The sequence below is a fragment of the Mesoplodon densirostris genome, chromosome X, assembly GCF_025265405.1.
Source record: "Mesoplodon densirostris isolate mMesDen1 chromosome X, mMesDen1 primary haplotype, whole genome shotgun sequence".
NCBI lineage: Eukaryota > Metazoa > Chordata > Mammalia > Artiodactyla > Ziphiidae > Mesoplodon > Mesoplodon densirostris.
The window spans coordinates 101,340,976-101,350,455 of NC_082681.1; the positions used below are offsets into that span (position 1 = coordinate 101,340,976).

Sequence of the window (9,480 nt, forward strand, 5' to 3'; positions counted from 1 at the left end):
GAGGTTCCTTAAAAAACTACAAATAGAACTACCATACGACCCAGCAATCCCACTACTGGGCATATACCCTGAGAAAACCATAATTCAAGAAGAGTCATGTACCACAATGTTCATTGCAGCTCTATTTACAATAGCCAGGACATGGAAGCAACCTTAGTGTCCATTGACAGATGAATGGATAAAGAAGGTGAGGCACATATATACAATGGAATATTACTCAGCCATATAAAGAACTGAAATTGAGTTATTTGTCATGAGGTGGATGGACCTAGAGTCTGTCCTACAGAGTGAAGTAAGTCAGAAGGAGAAAAACAGATACCATATGCTGACACATATATATGGAATCTAAAAAAAAAAAAAGTCATGAAGAAACTAGGGGCAAGACGGGAATAAAGACGCAGACCTACTAGAGAATGGAGCTGAGGACACGGGGAGGGGGAAGGGTAAGCTGGGACAAAGTGATAGAGTGCTAGTGTATATATGGACATAGATATACTACCAAATGTAAAATAGATAGCTAGTGGGAAGTAGTCGCATAGCACAGGGAGATCAGCTTGGTGCTTTATGACCAGCTAGATGGGAGGGATAGGGAGAGTGGGAGGGAGGGAAATGGAAGAGGGAAGAGATATGGGGATATATATATATATCTATAACTGATTCATTTTGCTATAAAGCAGAAACTAACACAGCATTGTAAAGCAATTATACTCCAATAAAAATGTTAAAAAAAAAGATGTCAGGCAAAGTCTTAGTGTTTATATATATATATATATATATATATATATATATATATAGTTAATGATGGGTCTCAAGTAGGCCAGGAAGACAGTCACGTATGTCAGGAAGAGGGTCAGACAAGTCAGGGAGAGTCTCAAATAGGAAGGGAAGGATCAAAAACATGTCAGGATGGAGAAGTCAGAGAGAGTCTCAAAACCAAGGAAGGGCTCTGAGCAGCTCCTTGACAGTTGGCAGGAACAAGCACCTAATGAAAAGCAGCAAAAAGGGACCCAAGAAGAAAGTGGTTGATCCAATTTCTAAGGAAGACTGGTATGATGTGAAAGCACCAGCTGTGTTCAATATAAGAAATGTTGGAAAAACACTAGTCATGAGAGCTCAAGGAATCAAATGATATCATGTTTTTGAAATGAGCCTTGCTGATCTGCAGAATGATGCAGTTGCATTTAGAATACTCAAGCTAATTACTGAGGATATTCAGGGCAAAACTGCCTAACTAACTTCCATAGCATGGAGTTTACCTGCGACAAAATATGCTCCATGGTCAAAACATGGCAGCCTGTGATTGAAGCTCCTGTCAATGTCAAGACTACTGAAAGTTATTTGCTTTGTCTATTTTATTAAAAAATGCAACAATTAGATTTGGAAGAGCTCTTATACTTAGCACCAACAGGTCTGCCAAATCCAGAAGAAGATGATGGAAATCATGACCCTAGAGGTGTAGACAAATGACTTGCAAGAAGTGGTCAATAAATTGATTCCAGACAGCATTGGAAAAGACATAGAAGAGGTTTGCCAATGTATTTATCCACTCCATGATGTCTTTGTTAGAGAAGTAAGGATGCTAAAGAAGCCCACGTTTGAATTGGGAAAGCTCATGGGGCTTAACTGTGATGGTAGTAGTTCTGGAAAGTCTACTGGGATGAGACAGGTCCTAAAGTTGAACAAGCTGAAGGATATGAGCCACCAGTCCAAGACTCTGTTTAAAATTCAGACTTTTAGGGCTTCTTTGGTGGCACATTGGTTGAGAGTCTGCCTGCCGATGCAGGGGACACGGGTTCGTGCCCCGGTCCGGGAAGATCCCACGTGCCGTGGAGCAGCTGGGCCCGTAAGCCATGGCTGCTGAGCCTGCGCATCCGGAGCCTGTGCTCCGCAACGGGAGAGGCCACAACAGTGAGAGGCCTGCGTACCGAAAAAAAAAAAAAATTCAGACTTTTAGTGGTGAAAAATAAAAAGTCTTATTTGTGACCAAAAAGAAGGAAGGATCTCAAACATGTCAAAAAGTGTCTCAGTCTGACAGGAAGACTCTGAAATAGTAAGGAGAAGTCTCAAACACCTCAGAAAAGGTCTCAAGCAAGTCAGAGTGGAGTGTGTTGTTTAATTTCTTCTTATTTGTTAGTTTTCCAAATTTCTTTCACTTATTGATTTCTAATATCATTCTTTTTTTTAAAAATTTTTTTAATTTTTTAATTTTTTTTAAATTTTATTTTACAAATTTAATCAGTTATACATATACATATGTTCCCATATCCCCTCCCTTGTGCGTCTCCCTCCCACCCTCCCTATCCCACCCCTCCAGGCGGTCACAAAGAACCGAGCTGATCTCCTTGTGCTATGCGGCTGCTTCCCACTAGCTATCTACCTTACGTTTGGTAGTGTATATATGTCCATGCCGCTCTTTCACTTTGTCACAGCTTACGCTTCCCCCTCCCCATATCCTCAAGTCCATGCTCTAGTAGGTCTGTGTCTTTATTCCTGTCTTACCCCTATGTTCTTCATGACATTTTTTTTCCTTAAATTCCATATATATGTGTCAGCATACAGTATTTGTCTTTCTCTTTCTGACTTACTTCACTCTGTATGACAGACTCTAGGTCCATCCACCTCATTACAAATAGCTCAATTTCATTTCTTTTTATGGCTGAGTAATATTCCATTGTATATATGTGCCACATCTTCTTTACCCATTCATCTGATGATGGACACTTAGGTTGTTTCCATCTCCGGGCTATTGTAAATAGGGCTGCTATGAACATTTTGGTACATGTCTCTTTATGAATTATGGTTTTCTCAGGGTATATGCCCAGTAGTGGGATGGCTGGGTCATATGGTAGTTCTATTTGTAGTTTTTTAAGGAACCTCCATACCGTTCTCCATAGTGGCTGTACCAATTCACATTCCCACCAGCAGTGCAAGAGTGTTCCCTTTTTTCCACACCCTCTCCAGCATTTATTGTTTCTAGATTTTTTGATGATGGCCATTCTGACTGGTGTGAGATGATATCTCATTGTAGTTTTGATTTGCATTTCTCTAATGAGTAAAGATGTTGAGCATCCTTTCATGTGTTTGTTGGCAGTCTGTATATCTTCTGTGGAGAAATGTCTATTTAGGTCTTCTGCCCATTATTGGATTGGGATGTTTGTTTTTTTGCTATTGAGCTGCATGAGCTGCTTGTAAATTTTGGAGATTAATCCTTTGTCAGTTTCTTCATTTGCAAATATTTTCTCCCATTCTGAGGGTTGTCTTTTGGTCTTGTTTATGGTTTCCTTTGCTGTGCAAAAGCTTTGAAGTTTCATTAGGTCCCATGTGTTTATTTTTGTCTTTATTTCCATTTCTCTAGGAGGTGGGTCAAAAAGGATCTTGCTGTGATTTATGTCATAGAGTGTTCTGCCTATGTTTTCCTCTAGGAGTTTGATAGTGTCTGGCCTTACATTTAGGTCTTTAACCCATTTTGAGCTTATTTTTGTGTATGGTGTTAGGGAGTGATCTAATCTCATACTTTTACATGTCCCTGTCCAGTTTTCCCAGCACCACTTATTGAACAGACTGTCCTTTTTCCACTGTACATTCCTGCCTCCTTTATCAAAGATAAGGTGACCATATGTCCGTGGGTTTATCTCTGGGCTTTCTATCCTGTTCCGTTGATCTATCTTTCTGTTTTTGTGCCAGTACCATACTGTCTTGATTACTGTAGCTTTGTAGTATAGTCTGAAGTCAGGGAGCCTGATTCCTCCAGCTCCATTTTTCGTTCTCAAGATTGCTTTGGCTATTCGGGGTCTTTTGTGTTTCCATACAAATTGTGAAATTTTTTGTTCTAGTTCTGTGAAAAATGCCATTGGTAGTTTGATAGGGATTGCATTGAATCTGTAGATTGCTTTGGGTAGTAGAGTCATTTTCACAATGTTGATTCTTCCAATCCAAGAACATGGTACATCTCTCCATCTATTTGTATCATCTTTAATTTCTTTCATCAGTGTCTTATAATTTTCTGCATACAGGTCTTTTGTCTCCTTAGGTAGGTTTATTCCTAGATATTTTATTCTTTTTGTTGCAATGGTAAATGGGAGTGTTTCCTTGATTTCACTTTCAGATTTTTCATCATTAGTATATAGGAATGCCAGAGATTTCTGTGCATTAATTTTGTATCCTGCTACTTTACCAAATTCATTGATTAGCTCTAGTAGTTTTCTGGTAGCATCTTTAGGATTCTCTATGTATAGTATCATGTCATCTGCAAACAGTGACAGCTTTACTTCTTCTTTTCCCATTTGGATTCCTTTTATTTCCTTTTCTTCTCTGATTGCTGTGGCTAAAACTTCCAAAACTAGGTTGAATAAGAGTGGTGAGAGTGGGCAACCTTGTCTTGTTCCTGATCTTAGTGGAAATGGTTTCAGTTTTTCACCATTGAGGACGATGCTGGCTGTGGGTTTGTCATATATGGCCTTTATTATGTTGAGGAAAGTTCCCTCTATGCCTACTTTCTGCAGGGTTTTTATCATAAATGGGTGTTGAATTTTGTCAAAAGCTTTCTCTGCATCTATTGAGATGATCATATGGTTTTTCTCCTTCAGTTTGTTAATATGGTGTATCATGTTGATTGATTTGCGTATATTGAAGAATCCTTGCATTCCTGTGATAAATGCCACTTGATCATGGTGTATGATCCTTTTAATGTGCTGTTGGATTCTGTTTGCTAGTATTTTGTTGAGGATTTTTGCATCTATGTTCATCAGTGATATTGGCCTGTAGTTTTCTTTCTTTGTGACATCCTTGTCTGGTTTTGGTATCAAGGTGATGGTGGCCTCATAGAATGAGTTTGGGAGTGTTCCTCCCTCTGCTATATTTTGGAAGAGTTTGAGAAGGATAGGTGTTAGCTCTTCTCTAAATGCTTGATAGAATTCGCCTGTGAAGCCATCTGGTCCTGGGCTTTTGTTTGTTGGAAGATTTTTGATCACAGTTTCAATTTCAGTGCTTGTGATTGGTCTGTTCATATTTTCTATTTCTTCCTGATTCAGTCTTGGCAGGTTGTGCATTTCTAAGAATTTGTCCATTTCTTCCAGGTTGTCCATTTTATTGGCATAGAGTTGCTTATAGTAATCTCTCATGATCTTTTGTATTTCTGCAGTGTCAGTTGTTACTTCTCCTTTTTCATTTCTAATTCTATTGATTTGAGTCTTCTCCCTTTTTTTCTTGATGAGTCTGGCTAATGGTTTATCAATTTTATTTATCTTCTCAAAGAACCAGCTTTTAGTTTTATTGATCTTTGCTATCGTTTCCTTCATTTCTTTTTCATTTATTTCTGATCTGATTTTTATGATTTCTTTCCTTCTGCTAACTTTGGGATGTTTTTGTTCTTCTTTCTCTAATTGCTTTAGGTGCAAGGTTAGGTTGTTTATTCGAGATATTTCCTGTTTCTTAAGGTGGGATTGTATTGCCATAAACTTCCCTCTTAGAACTGCTTTTGCTGCATCCCATAGGTTTTGGGTCATCGTGTCTCCATTGTCATTTGTTTCTAGGTATTTTTTTATTTCCTCTTTGATTTCTTCAGTGATCACTTCGTTATTAAGTAGTGTATTGTTTAGCCTCCATGTGTTTGTATGTTTTACAGCTCTTTTCCTGTAATTGATATCTAGTCTCATAGCATTGTGGTCAGAAAAGATACTTGATACAATTTCAATTTTCTTAAATTTACCCAGGCTTGATTTGTGACCCAAGATATGATCTATCCTGGAGAATGTTCCATGAGCACTTGAGAAAAATGTGTATTCTGTTGTTTTTGGATGGAATGTCCTATAAATATCAGTTAAGTCCATCTTGTTTAATGTATCATTTAAAGCTTGTGTTTCCTTATTTATTTTCATTTTGGATGATCTGTCCATTGGTGTAAGTGGGGTGTTAAAGTCCCCTACTATCAGTGTGTTACTGTCAATTTCCCCTTTTATGGCTGTTAGTATTTGCCTTATGTATTGAGGTGCTCCTATGTTGGGTGCATAAATATTTACAATTGTTATATCTTCTTCTTGGATCGATCCCTTGATCATTATGTAGTGTCTTTCTTTGTCTCTTCTAGTAGTCTTTATTTTAAAGTCTATTTTGTCTGATATGAGAATTGCTACTCCAGCTTTCTTTTGGTTTCCATTTGCATGGAATATCTTTTTCCATCCCCTTACTTTCAGTCTGTATGTGTCTCTAGGTCTGAAGTGGGTCTCTTGTAGACAGCAAATATATGGGTCTTGTTCTTGTATCCATTCAGTCAATCTGTGTCTTTTGGTGGGAGCATTTAGTCCATTTACATTTAAGGTAATTATTGATATGTATGTTCCTATTCCCATTTCCTTAATTGTTTTGGGTTCGTTATTGTAGGTATTTTCCTTCTGTTGTGTTTCTTGCCTAGAGAAGTTCCCTTAGCATTTGTTGTAAAGCTGGTTTGGTGGTGCTGAACTCTCTCAGCTTTTGCTTGTCTGTAAACGTTTTAATTTCTCCATCAAATCTGAATGAGATCCTTGCTGGGTAGAGTAATCTTGGTTGCAGGTTTTTCTCCTTCATCACTTTAAATATGTCCTGCCAGTCCCTTCTGGCTTGCAGAGTTTCTGCTGAAAGATCAGCTGTTAACCTTATGGGGATTCCCTTGTGTGTTATTTGTTGTTTTTCCCTTGCTGCTTTTAATATGTTTTCTTTGTATTTAATTTTTGATAGTTTGATTAATATGTGTCTTGGCGTATTTCTCCTTGGATTTATCCTGTATGGGACTCTCTGTGCCTCCTGGACTTGACTGACTATTTCCTTTCCCATATTAGGGAAGTTTTCAACTGTAATCTCTTCAAATATTTTCTCAGTCCCTTTCTTTTCCTCTTCTTCTTCTGGAACCCATATAATTCGAATGTTGGTGCATTTAATGTTGTCCCAAAGGTCTCTGAGACTGTCCTCAGTTCTTTTCATTCTTTTTTCTTTCATCTGCTCTGCAGTAGTTACTTCCACTATTTTATCTTCCACGTCACTTATCCGTTCTTCTGCCTCAGTTATTCTGCTATTGATCCCATCTAGAGTATTTTTCATTTCATTTATTGTGTTTTTAATCATTGCTTGATTCATCTTTATTTCTTCTAGGTCCTTGTTAACTGTTTCTTGCATTTTGTCTATTCTATTTCCAAGATTTGGGATCATCTTTAGTATCATTATTCTGAATTCTTTTTCAGGTATACTGCCTATTTCCTCTTCATTTGTTAGGTCTGGTGGGTTTTTATCTTGCTTCTTCTGTTGTGTGTTTTTCTGTCTTCTCATTTTGCTTATCTTACTGTGTTTGGGGTCTCCTCTTTGCAGGCTGCAGGTTCGTAGTTCCCGTTGTTTTTGGTGTCTGTTCCCAGTGGCTAAGGTTGTTTCAGTGGGTTGTGTAGGCTTCTTGGTGGAGGGGACTAGTGCCTGTGTTCTGGTGGATGAGGCTGGATCTTGTCTTTCTGGTGGGCAGGTCCACGTCTGGTGGTGTGTTTTGGGGTGTCTGCGGACTTTTTATGAGTTTAGGCCACCTCTCTGCTAATGGGTGGCGTTGTGTTCCTGTCTTGCTAGTTGTTTGGCATAGGGTGTCCAGCACTGTAGCTTGCTGGTCGTTGAGTGAAGCTGGGTGCTGGTGTTGAGATGGAGATCTCTGGAAGATTTTCGCCGTTTGATATTATGTGGAGCTGGGAGGTCTCTTGTGGACCAGTGTCCTGAAGTTGGCTCTCCCACCTCAGAGGCACAGCACTGACTCCTGGCTCCTCAATTTGGGATGATTTGTTGTCTATCCATGTATTCCACAGATGCAGGGTACATCAAGTTGATTGTGGAGCTTTAATCCGCTGCTTCTGAGGCTGCTGGGAGAGGTTTCCCTTTCTCTTCTTTGTTCTCACAGCTCCTGGGTCTCAGCTTTGGATTTGGCCCCGCCTCTGCGTGTAGGTCGCCGGAGGGCATCTATTCTTCGCTCAGACAGGACAGGGTTAAAGGAGCAGCCTCTTCGGGGGCTCTGGCTCACTCAGGCCCGGCGGGAGGGAGGGGCACGGAGTGCGGGGCGAGCCTGCAGCGGCAGAGGTCGGCGTGACGTTGCACCAGCCCGAGGCGCGCCGTGCGTTCTCTCAGGGAAGCCGCCCCTGGATCCCGGGACCCCGGCAGTGGCAGGCTGCACAGGCTCCCGGAAGGGCGGTGTGGACAGTGACCTGTGCTCGCACACAGGCTTCTTGGCGGCGGCAGCAGCAGCCCCAGCGTCCCACGCCCGTCTCTGGGCTCCGCGCTTTCAGCCGCGACTCGCGCCCGTCTCTGGAGCTCCTTTACGCGGCGCTCTTAATCCCCTCTCCTCGCGCACCAGGAAACCAAGAGGGAAGAAAAAGTCTCCTGCCTCTTCGGCAGCTCCAGAGTTTTCCCGGACTCCTTCCCGGCCAGCTGTGGCACATTAGCCCCCTTCAGGCTGAGTTCTCGCCGCCAGCCCCAGTCCTCTCGCTGCGCTCTGACCGAAGCCCGAGCCTCAGCTCCAGCGCCGCCCGCCCCGGCGGGGGAGCAGACAAGCCTCTCAGGCTGGTGGGTGCCGCTCGGCACCGCTCTTCTGTGCGGGAATCTCTCCGCTTTGCCCTACCCAGGTATGTGGGGAGTTTCTTGCCTTTTGGGAGGTCTGGGGTCTTCTGCCAGCGTTCAGTAGGTGTTCTGTAGGAGTTGTTCCACGTGTAGCTGTATTTCTGGTGTATGTGTGGGGAGGAAGGTGATCTCCGCGTCTTACTCTTCCGCCATCTTACCCGGAAGTTCCTCTAATATCGTTCTTTCATGATTAGAGAACATACTTCCTATTATTTCAGTCCTTTTATTTACTTATTAAATTTTTTTATTGGGGTATAGTTGCTTTATAATGTTAATTTCTGCTGTACATTGAAGTGAATCAGCTATACGTATACATATATCCCCTCTTTTTTGGATTTCCATCCCATTTAGGTCACCACAGAGCATTAAGTAGAGTTCCCTATGCTATACAGCAGTTTTCATTAGTTATCTATTTTATACATATTAGTGTATATATGTCAGTCTCAATCTTGCAGCTCATCCCATCCCCCCCTTCCCCCCTTGGTGTCCATACTTTTGTTCTCTACATCTGTGTCTCTATTTCTGCCTTGCAAACAGGTTCATCTGTACCATTTTTCTAGATTCCACATATATGCGTTAATATATGATATTTGTTTTTCTCTGACGTTTATTTTATGGCCTAACATATGGTCTTATTTGGAGCATGTTTCTGTGCACTTGAGAAGAATTTATGTTCTGCTATTATTGAGTGAAGTGTTCTATGGGTGTCTGTTTAGTTCATTTATAATGCTGCTCAAGTGTCTTATTTCCTTGTTGATCATCTGCCAGTTAGGCCTTCTGTCTAATTGTTCTATACATTATTGAATGGGGGCTATTGAAGTTTCCATTATTGTTGACTTGTCTATTTCTCCCTTAATGTTTGTCAAT

General features: G+C 40.9%; 1 pseudogene; it reads left to right on the forward strand.

Annotated features, from left to right (window-relative positions):
• Positions 1-898: 898 nt before the first annotated feature.
• Positions 899-1,722, forward strand: LOC132481717 (small ribosomal subunit protein eS1-like; annotated as a pseudogene).
• Positions 1,723-9,480: the final 7,758 nt, after the last annotated feature.